Here is a 12,779-nt window from a genome sequence, read left to right on the forward strand (position 1 = left end):
ATCCCTTCATGATCAGATGGGCAATGTAGAAGGTCTTTCGAACCACTTTAGCAACGTGAGTGTCAAACGAGAGGCCACTGTCAACCTGGGTACCCAGGTCCCTGATAACCTCTTCTGTGCTTAGTGGGTTGCCACCTATATGGTAGTTTGGGGTTACCTTGTTTTTCCCGAAGGGTATGACTATACACTTTTTTGCGTTTAACTTGGTCAGTGATGCAGGGGTGCAGAAGCCAGTGAAATCTCACTAATTTGTTATGTACATGTTCAGTAATGCGGGGGTGCAGATGCCAGTGAAATCTCTCTGACTTGTTATGTACTTGTTCAGTGATGCAGGGGTGCAGATGCCAGTGAAATCTTTTGACTTGTTATGTACATGTTCAGTGATGCAGGGGTGCAGATGCCAGTGAAATCTCTTTGACTTGTTATGTACTTGGTCAGTGATGCAGGGGTGCAGATGGCAGTGAAATATCTTTGATTTGTTATGTACATGTTCAGTGATGCAGGTGTCCAGATGCCAGTGAAATCTCTCTGATTTTTGATGTAAATGTTCAGTGATGCAGGGGTGCAGATGCCACTGAAATATCTGTGATTTGTTATGTACATTTTCAGTGATGCAGATGTGCAGATGCCAGTGAAATCATTTATGTACATGTTCAGTGATGCAGGGGTGCAGATGCCAGTGAAATCTTTCTGACTTGTTCTGTACATGTTCAGTGATGCAGGGGTGCAGATGCCAATGAAATCTCTTTGACTTGTTATGTACTTGTTCAGTGATGCAGGGGTGCAGATGTCAGTGAAATCTTTTGACTTGTTATGTACATGTTCAGTGATGCAGGGGTGCAGATGCCAGTGAAATCTCTTTGACTTGTTATGTACTTGGTCAGTGATGCAGGGGTGCAGATGCCAGTGATATCTTTTTGACTTGTTATGTACCGGTTCAGTGATACAGGGGTGCAGATGCCAGTGAATTCTCTTTGACTTGTATGTACATGTTCAGTGATGCAGGGGTGCAGATGTCAGTGAATTCTCTTTGACTTGTATGTACATGTTCAGTGATGCAGGGGTGCAGATGCCAGTGAATTCTCTTTGACTTGTTATGTACATGTTCAGTGATGTAGGGGTGCAGATGCCAGTGAAATCTCTCTGACTTGTTATGTACATGTTCAGTGATGCAGGCATGCAGATGTCAGTGAAATCTCTTTGACATGTTATGTACGTGTTCAGTGATGCAGGCATGCAGATGTCAGTGAAATCTCTTTGACTTGTTATGTACATGTTCAGTGATGCAGGCATGCAGAAGTCAGTGAATTCTCTTTTTCTTGTTATGTACATGTTCAGTGATGCAGGGGTACAGATGCCAGTGAAATCTCTTTGACTTACGTACATTTTCATTCATGCAGGGGTGCAGATGACAATGGAATCTCTTTGACTTGTTATGTACCTGTTAAATGATGCAGAGGTGCAGATGCCAGTGAAATATACTTGACTTATTTTTTTTCAAATACATTTTTATTTTGTTTTCATTATAAACATACCCAATTTTGTTTTCATTATAAACATACCCAAATGTACATATAACAAATAGAATAAAATAATAACAAAACTATTTACAATATTTGCATTCATCCATGATAAACAATCATTTTATCCATGAGAAGTTATCAGCATTTGTTCAAAAGGTTTTCCAATTTTTGCCATGCTATTTTTTATCAGTAATGTTATGAGTTTGATAACAAATTGTTTGCTGTTCTTTTTTACAAACAACTTTTACTAAATTAATAAAATCTTTAAATATCAAATCTTGATTACTTTTCCATTTAAAAGTAATAACTTTTCTGGCACTTGCAAGAATTGACCAAAGTAACTGAATCTGAGATTTAGATATTACATTAAGTATAGAAACATTGAATAGGGTTAGTGAATTAGAAATATGACAGTTATCAGATCATAAAGCATTTATAAAATATCTGATGTCTTTCCAGTATTGAACAACACTTCTACATTCAATGAACATGTGAACCAACATGTGAACCCAGTTGGCCTCTAGTAATTCATCACATTTCCAACATTTACTTTCACTGTTTTTGAGCATAAGATTTATTTTATGTGGAATATAGAAACTCCTATTCATAAATGTCCATGTATACAATTTCTAATATAATGAAGAAGAGGTACCATACGTAGAATTCAATAACAATTTTTTGGATTCATCATAGGTTCATAGGTTCATACTAGGCTATCTGCCCTAGGGCATTTATAAGCCTAGCCAGAGTGTGTTTGGCTTTCACCACCCATTTTAAATTAATTTTGCTATGCCCTTTTTCGAGGTTAGTATACTGTGCCTCTATCTAACAGTGACACAGAAGTGATACCCGGGGTAAACCTACGATCTCCCATCCACTCATCAAGATTCCTCTTGAAGAGAGTCAATGAGGGACTCTGACTAACCTGGACTGGGATTTTATTCCAGAGTGAAGGGAGCCTCAGATATTTGTTCTCCATTACTCTTTACATAGTAATTCCAAAAATTTGAGTCAACCTTTAGAGTGTCTTCTCTTAGTATCTTATAGATAGTTGAGGCACTTAATTTTTGATTATCTGTCTTTTCAAGACACCTAATAAAAAGCTGGATCAAACTAGGTATAGATTCAGTCTCTAGGCTGATTGAAACTCTCATTTTGTTTTCTATCAGCTGCCGTAATGAGTCTACAAACAACCAGCTGTCTTGACTATTATCACAACTACATAAAAGAGAATTTAGTGGTTTGATACTCTTATTTTCAATAAACTGATGCCAGAATATAAAATTATTTTCTTTAATTTTTAGATTGCATTGATGTTGAAAGAATCTAGGGAATCAGGGGAGTATGTTGTAGGGAATATAAGAAATAGAAATTATTTAATGCTGTAGTTACAATCAATTATATTTTTAAGGTTATTAAATATTTGATTAATGCCATAAGAAAAATGATCAAACTTCTTATTAAATAAGCAAAATTCATGTAAAAGCAAGAGAACTCTACTTATTCCATATTGTTCCTTAAATTGATTTTCTCTAGGTCTGACATCAGTTATATGAATCTCATGTATTGTTTTCCAGCCACATATATAGGTAGGTGTGATCCAATGTAATATTACATTAGTTATAACTGATTTGGAATAAAGATCTAAGCTATGGAATGCTATCCCATTACTGTTCCAAGCTCTAATGTGCCATTTATATGCAATCCTAGGTTTTAAGGGGAACCATACAAATTTAAGTAGCATATAATTTAATTTTTTAAATAAGTTTTTGGGAGGAGGTAGTATCAATGACTGTATATAAAACACAATATTAGGTAAAATTATCATTTAATTAAAGAAATCCTATCCTCCATTGTGAAGAACATTTATTCCATATTTTGATTAGTTCACTAATGGTGGTTATTAAATTATTGTAGTTTAGTTTAACAGACTCTTTCCATGTATTCTTTATACTGACACTGGAATATTATAATAAATCATTCTCCCAATTAAACAAGCTATTCTCTCTTGGGTTTTTGTTGATCTTTTTGCTAATTAGTAATGTTTTGGATTTATTATGATTAAATTTAAACCCTGAAATTCTTTCAAACTTGTTTAAGGTATTTATAACATCATGCAAAGAACCATCAATATCATCCAATGTTAACAACATATCATCAGCAAATAATTGTATCTTAGGACAATAGTCCTTATTAACTTAAAAGCCTTTTATATTTTACTTGTTTCTGATATATGTAGCAAAAGCTTCCATTGAAAGAGCAAACAATAATGGTGACAAAGGACAACCTTGTCTAGTTCCCTTGAGGATTTCTAGTGGTGAGGATAGACATGATCCAATTTTCACATAAGCTTGTGCCCCACTATATTTTTCATTAATAAGTTGACAAAATCTGAGGAGATTTCAAAACCAATCAGAATTCTTTGTAGATAAGACTAACTAATAGAATCAAAAGCCTTTTCTATGTCTAGGCTGATGATAGTTGTTTTTTGTATTTGCATGCTATGCCTATTAATGATAACAATTTAATGTCATCTTGCACTTTTCTATGAAGAATGAACCCTGTCTGATCATTATGTATTAGATTAGGTAAATGTTTCTTTATCCTATTAGCTAATATTGTCATGAATATTTTATAATCAGTGTTCAGTAATGAAATTGGCTTATATGAATTGCAAGATTTGGGGTCTTACCTTGTTTTAATATGGAGGAGATAACTGAGTATTTCCACGATGGGAGTGTTATACATTTTTGCTTGACCACAGTAAAGGCACTCATCATTTTCTTTATTTTATATTCAGGAAAAATCGTACATAGTTCAAGAATTATTCCATCCAGTCCTGGAGCTTTATTATCTTTTACATTTTTTATTTGCTCTTTCACTTCTGTTAGTGTTATTTGTTTATTTAATATGTTATTTTGTTGCATTGACACCTTAGTAGTTATATTTTCTTGAATAACAGTATTTATTACATTATCTGTCTCCAAAAGTGGTGCATTATTATTTATATCTTTATAGTGAATTTTGAACACTTCTAATATGCCATTAAGTTAGATGTACTCCTAACTGAACCATGACTTTTATATTTAATCTCATTACTAAGATTTTGATTTTTTTTTTTTTTTTTTTTTGGATCTTACCTCTATTTTATGTAGATTTTTGGGATTTGCAGCATAAGATTGCAATTTCTATTTTTCCAGGTTTATGGCTACCTTATGATTCAAAACTTCTAAGTATTTTTGATTTAACTTAGTAATTTCATTATGTGCTACTTTGTTGTTTGTTTTTGCATCCATTTTTATCTTGTCTATGTTTCTTGTAATTCTAAAAGTTCTTTGTCCCATTCTCTCCTTTTTTAAGGTACCAAGATTTTATTTTACTATATATATATATATATATATATATATATATATATATATATATATATATATATATATATATATATATATATATATATATATATATATATATATATATATATATATATATATATATATATATAGTTATATATGTATATACTTTAAAGGTGTCCTATAGTACAGTATCAGTCACTTCACCATTATCATTTGTTTCCATAAATATGTCTATTTCTTTCATTATCCATTCCATAAAGTCATTTAACTTAGTTATGTAAGCAGGAATTCTCTGTAGAAATCTTAAATCATATGTATGTGTAGTTAATGTAAAGTTTATAGCATTATGGTCCGAAAGTGGACAAGTCATTATATGTCACTTATTTTAGAGTATATATTATTTGATACAAAGATCTTATCAATGTTTGTTTGTGTACCAAACCAATATGAATAGTGAGTATAGAATAGGGAATAATGTTCTCTTAGACCATGTATATCTTTAAGGTTCATCTGGTTTGTAAAGTCATTTACCTTCTTGGCTTGAGATGTCAGTTTTATTTTACCATTTTTAGAAGTCTCATTGCCTGATAACAGGCAGTTAAAATCACCTGTTGCTATAATTTCCCCTTTTGCATTTAAAGTAATAGGTTCATAGGTTCATAGGTTCATACTAGGCTATCTGCCCAAGGGCATTTATAAGCCTAGCCCATAGTTATTTGGCTTTCGCCACCCCTTTAGTTTGAATAAAACTATGCCCATTATTTTGCTGTGCCTCTGTCAAGCAGTGACACTGAAGTAATCTCTGGGGTATATCTAATCCCCATCCATTGGTCAAGATTCCTCTTGAACAAGGCCAGCGAGGTGCTCTGCCTCACATGTACCGGGATTTTGTTCCACAGCATAGGGAGTCTCTGGGTGATGAATCTGTCCCTCCAGCACGTTCTATTAATAACCGTGTCAAGGTTTAAGTCTCCCGCCCTTGTGGTCCTGAGGGATCTAGATTTTTTGAGGTGAAGCATATTCATCAAATCAGGGTTTGACATGGCCTTATATGTCAGGCACAAGTCACCTCTCAGCAAGCGGTATGAGACTGAATAGAGCTGGAGTTCTTTCAGTCGGGCAGCATAAGACATATTTTTGAGACCCTTTATCCTTTTGGTGAGGAACTTTTGGGGCCTTTCCAGCTGCTGCAGGTGTCGGGTCAGATGCATTCCGAATGGGGTATTGTACTCAATCATAGGTCTTATGAGTGATGAGTACAGGGGGACGATGACCTCCCTTGATCTAGATGTGAATCCCTTCATGATCAGGTGGGCAATGTAGAAGGTTTTCCTAACTACTTTAGCAACATGAGTGTCAAACGAAAGGCTACTGTCAACCTGAGTCCCCAGATCCCTGATGACTTCTTCTGTGCTCAGTGGATTGCCACCTATATGGTAGCTAGGGGTAACCTTGTTTTTCCCGAAGGGTATGACTATGCATTTCTTGGCATTTAACATATTTAGTACTCAGTCCTGGTATCCAGTATGTATTAATCAAAGTATAATACTTCCTATTGATTTCCAAAATAACCATACTTAGCATCCCATCTTTATCTAAAATTCTATCTATAATTCTTGGCATAGTATAAGTATTTTTCCATAGAATAAGAGTGCCCTTCTCTTTGTCTTAAAACATGCATCAGCAAGAATAGTATAGCCATTGAATGAGTATTTTTGTAGATCTTTTTTTAATAGATGGGTTTCTTGTAAAAAGATCATCTGGGCTTTATGCATTTTCATATATTTAAGCAAACCAGCTCTTTTGACATTATTGTTCAAACCATTAATATTTAATGATAAACATTTATAAGCCATTGACTATAATGTGTATGTTATTACTAACTGAAAGACCTTTCTTTCGTGTTGACTTGAAATCTACTGAAACTTACTTATCATGGATGCATAACGTGTATTAAGCACTACTTTGAAAAACCCAAAACTATTTACAAACACATACATGAAACATAAAGTTTCTGGTTTAGTTAAAAACTTAACTAAACCATCCATCCACCACCTCTCCAATACCAAACGACACAAATTATCCATCTCTGCTTAGAATATAGTATAAAAACAAAAAAGAAAAGCATTATGAAAGCAACTAAAGAAATCTGAATCCATGAAATATACATCAGAATGGGAGTGTCCAATATATCTGAGCTGTATGAATAAGTCACATATGATAATAGCACCTCTAATACATAGATATGTCAAAAGTACACATCAGATCAAAGTATGTATAAACATTAGAAGCTGAATGTTAAGAAGATTGTCATTATCTCCAAGAATTTCAAGAAACATCAGATAATTTAACCATTTTGTCAGTCATCTATCTAACATTTTTCATGTAAGGATCTGTTGAATATATATATATATATATATATATATATATATATATATATATATATATATATATTATTATTACAACATAACTATTATATTTTCCAATTATACACATATTACTCATATGTATTAATAATATCTATGTTGACGTCTTTCATCAGGAAGGGGGGGAGAGAAAATAAAGGGGGTGCCACAACCCTCTGTTTAGTTACTAAAGGTTTCGTTATATAACATAAGTCTGATGTTAATATGCATAAAGAGGATTCTAATGCAGCTCCTAGTTCACTAGATGACATTTTGTTACTAATAGTGTCATTGAATCTGCAGAATGTATGCATCTATAACAGAACATAGGCATTTTCAAAGGATTTAAACACTTTCATCAGAACTAATTATTTACCATTTAAAGTATCTAGTGAAGGATAACCGAATTTCAAGAGAAAAGAATTCTAAGTACAAACATTTAACAAGTTTAAAAGGTCAAATTATGTCATCACTGTTGTTTCCTCAAGCTGCAGTTTCATAAACTTGTTAAAAAGTATCTAAATAGGCTCATGCACAACAGAAGTTGTCTCTAGTGAAGAAAAAAGCATTTTTGGCAGGAAATTCAGATCTTGATGTTTTTAGACACAAATCGACTAAAACCAGTAAAAACTTCTATCTTTTAATGAAATCACAGAATCTCTGAGGGATATTAGTTAAGTCCGGTTGACCCACACTCTGGAAGGGGTTATGTGGTCTCTTCATAGCCCCTTCTAACAAAATTATTTCCCATAGTTTAGCAGTTTTAGCAGTTCTAGAAGATGAACTACCTTCCAATGGTGCCTCTTGAGACTGCACCGCATATTGTTCCATGGTTTTCTGACCGCTTTCTACTCCGTCCCCACGAAATACCCGGGGTAATTGAACAAAAGAAGAATCACTGGCTATGGATATCTAAAACCACCAAGTACCAAGGAAGAAGACACAAAATGACTAAAACCAGTGAAAACTTCCATCTTTTAATGAAATCACAGAATCTCTGAGGGATATTAGTTAGGTCTGGCCAACTCACACTCTGGAAGGGGTTATGTGGTCTCTTCTTAGTCCCTTCTAACCAGATTCTTTCCCATGGTTTAGCAGTTTCAACAGTTCTAGAAGATGAATTACCTTCCAATGGTGCCTCTCAAGACTGCATCACATATTGTTCCATGGTTCTCTGACCACATTCTACCCTGTCCTCATGGAATACCTGGGATAATTGTACAAAAGAAGAATCACTGGCCATGGATATCCAAAACCACAAAGCACCAAGGAAGAAGACACAAAATGACTAAAACTAGTGAAAACTTCTATCTTTTAATGAAATCACAGAATCTCTGAGGGATATTAGTTAAGTCCAGTCGACCCACACTCTGGAAGGGGTTATGTGGTCTCTTCTTAGCCCCTTCTAACAAGATTCTTTCCCATGGTTTAGCAGTTTCAACAGTTCTAGAAGATGAATTACCTTCCAATGGTGCCTCTCATGACTGCACCACATATTGTTCCATGGTTCTCTGACCTCATTCTACCCTGTCCTCATGGAATACTCGGTGTAATTGTACAAAAGAAGAATCACTGGCCATGGATAGCCAAAACCACCAAGCCCCAAGGAAGAAGACACAAAGTGATGGTTTTAAAGACATACAAGCATTTGACCTAAGTGTAGCTTTCCAGTTTGGTGGGAGCAGTTTGAGAAGCAGCAGCATTTTCTAAGAACACAGCAGTAAATGAAAATGAGTTGCAAAATGAAAATTTAAGCAAAAATGACTGTGTACTGCAGCCTCAATGTGATGCAGCCACAAACAATAACTAAAGCTCACATAAAGAACTGGGAGCTGGACTAAAAGTGATGCCTTTGATTGGTTTGGGTTTTCCAACTCTTCCAGTCCCCATGAGGATGAAAAACACACGACAGAAACAAAGATCACCCAGCAGAGGCAGGAAAAAAAGAAAACTGATGGTATAAAAGGTACTGTTGTTCATATTGGTGAGAATATTGTTTACAATCTTTCTAAATATGTTTTATCAGACTCTGAGCTTATGCTGTTAAACAGAGGTATGTATCTTATACCAGCATAAAGTGCCAGAACACATCAGTTTTTTTCTAACTTACATCTGTTTGGGAGAAAAGTTCTCCTTAAAGTACTGTTTGGCCAACAGGACAATGATAGTACTGAGATCCCTTTGAAGAAACCAAATACATTCATACCATCTGCATATCCTGTTATGGACACTTTTTTAAATTTATGTACAATGGTAATTTCTGATATGTTAGCTACAAAGAAGAGACATGGTTATGATAATTTACCTCAGTCTGAACTGAAAGCTCTTAATAATTTGAAGAACAATATTGATGTTACTATCAGACCAGCTGACAAGGGGGATGGAATTGTAATACTTGATAGAGGTGATTACTTATAAGACATGTTGAAAATGCTTAGAGAAAATTTTACTTATGAGAATATAATATGTAATCAAGTGAGTGATTTTACTGCACATGTAAAATATACTTTAGATGATATGTTGCAATCCAATGGTATAAGTGAAGACATATATAGGTTTGTGATAGTTGAACAACCTGTCAAAGCTATATTGAAAGGTTTATCTAAGATCCATAAGAATCCCCTCAAACCCCCTTATAGACCAATAGTATCTGGTATTGGCTGGGTTGCTGAGTTCCTCTCCATATAGGTGGAGAAGAAACTTAAAGTAATGTTATCTTATGTGCCAGCAGTGATAAATGACACTTCCTGTTTCTTATGATCTGTGAGTGATTCTTATGAGTCTATAACTGGTTAGGAAAGTTACATATGTGTGACTTTAGATGTAAATAATTTATTTACTGTGATTCCAAATTTTTATGGAATCACAGCTGTCAAAGATTTTATTTCAACTCGTAATATTTGATGAAAAGAAAGTTACACAGATATGTGCTTTTCTTGAATTGATATTGGGCAATAATTTATTCATGTTTTAGGATCAATATTTGTGGCAGAGAGATGGTGTAGCCATGGGTACCCCCTGTGCCAACACCTATGCCAACTTGGTGTTGGCACAGTGGGAGGCTACCCATATCTTATCAGTACTTGTCCATGGAAGGCAAATTTAAAAATTTACCATTGTTTTATGGATGATATATTTATTTTGTGGAGTGGTACAACTGAAGAATTATTGTCATTTGTTAGACACTTGGAAAACACAACAGCTGTTTTACATTTTACTATTCTGCTGAATCTATAGATTTTTTAAATGTGAAAATTTATAAAGACTTGACTGGCAAATTACAAACCAGAATGTATAGGAAAAGTTGTTGGAGAAATAACATGTTAATGTATGACAGTATGCACCCAGGGCACATTTTTGATAATGTAATGAGTGGGCAGGGGTTGCGAATCTCTAAACTATGTACTGAAGATAGTATATATGAAAGTGAGTTAGATAACATGCAGTATATGTTTGCTAGTCATGGCTATCAAACACAAAGAGTTAAGAGAACAATAGCCAGGATGAAAGTTGGAGAAGGGATAGAGGCAAGCCATGGTTTGAATGTAATATGGGCAGTTCTGACAATGGGACTATTGTTAATGAACAGAAACTGAATAATAGGTTCATAGGTTCATAGGTGTATACTAGGCTAATGGCCCTGGAGCTTTTACAAGCCTAGCCCATAGGATTACCCTGGCATTGTGCCACCCGACCTTAGTTCCCAGTGCCTCTGTTAAGTAGAGCTACTAGAGTGATCCCCGGGGTGAATTTTCTAATTCCCATCCACTCATCAAGATTTCTCTTGAAGAGGGCCAGTGAGGCACTCCACTTGACATGTATGGGAAGTGTATTCCAGAGCATGGGCAGTCTCTGGGTTATGAACCTGTCCCTCCAGCATGTTCTGTTATTGTGGTAATGAGGTTGAGGTCTCTGGAGCGTGTGGTGTGGAGGGATTGGGATTTCTTTAGATGTAGCATTTCTAACAGAGCTGGGTCAGACATGGCTTTGTAAGTCAAGCAGAGATTGCCTCTAAGTAGGTGATATGAGAGAGAGAATAGTTGGAGTTTTTTGAGTCTGTCCATATAGAACAAGTGTTTAAGACCTAGGATCCTCATTCTTAGATACTTTTGCAGCCTCTCCAGTTGTTACAGGTGTCTAGTGAGGTACATGCCAAATGGGGCATTGTACTCGATGACTGGCCTAATGAGGGAAGAGTAGAGGGAGACAATGACCTCTTTCTTCTTGGATGCAAAACCCTTTGTAATGAGATGTGCCACATAGAAGGACTTTCTGACCACAGTGGGAGTCTGGTGGTCATAAGAGAAGTTGTTGTCAACCTGTGTTCCTAGATCTCTTATAACGCCTTATGTATTCAGTGAACTAACATCGATGTGGTAGTTCATGGGAACCGGGTTTTTCCCAAAGGGGATAATGACACATATTTTGGCATTGAGCTTAATGCCATGGTTCTGACACCAGTCGTTGGTCTCAGTGAGGCCTTTCTGTAGGATGTCAACATCACTTGGGGAGTTAATAATGGCTCCCAATTTGCAATCATCTGCAAGCTTTGTCAACCAGAGTCCCTTTGTGTTGGACTGGACTTCTGAGAAGTAGATACCAAATAGGAGAGGACCCAAGACCGATCCCTGTGGGACTCCACTCATGACTGGTTGGCAGTCTGACTTGGAGTCAGCTCTGGTGACTGACTCAAAGAAGTCGACGAAGTTGAGCAAGTATGATCTACCCTTCACAAAATCAAACTGTGTGGGATCCAGAGTTTGGAGATTCCCTATATCCTTGTTTATTAGGTCCATGATGATATGTTCCATAGCTTTGCATATCAGACTTGTCAGGCTAATGGAGCAATAGTTCCCAGGGTCTGTAGTCAGTTCTCCTTTGTGGAGAGGGATGACTATAGCAGTGCGTCATTTGGTAGGGACAAATCCTGCAGTAAGGCTGTGATTGAGCAGGGCACATAGTTGAGGTGCCAGTTCACTCTGTAGTTCATGTAGAACACAGCCACGGATATTGTCAGGTCCCATAGAAACTGTATTCTTGGCTTTGGACAGTGCTGTTTTAACTTGTGTAGCAGTAATTCTGGGTGCCTGGCAATCTACTGGTATTGTGATTGGTCCTTTGGGAAGGAGAGAGGGGAAAATTTGGCACTGAATCTGTTGGCCAGTATATTGGCAATATCTGTTGGCTCGCTATAGGAGGTACCATTGTGCAGTAGCTCAGAGCAAATCTGGATAGTGCCATGGAAGTTCTTTACATAACTCTATAAGGCCTTGTGGTTGTCTTTACTATCTGCTGCAATTCTGTTTTCATAGCATTGCTTCAGAGGATTTGATGAGGGATCTCAACTTTTTGTTGAGGCTGATAAGGGAGTTTTTCTAGTCTTGGGACTTCACCTTATTCCACGTCAGTTTCCTCCATCTGTTGTAGAGTTTGTTTATGGCAGGGGACCACCAGATTGGCTTACTTTTTTTTGGAGGAGAGTGTCTTGGTTCTATTGT

This window comes from Protopterus annectens, chromosome 8.part1 (assembly GCF_019279795.1).
Source record: "Protopterus annectens isolate FY-2018-M chromosome 8.part1, PAN1.0, whole genome shotgun sequence".
NCBI classification, from domain to species: Eukaryota; Metazoa; Chordata; order Ceratodontiformes; family Protopteridae; genus Protopterus; species Protopterus annectens.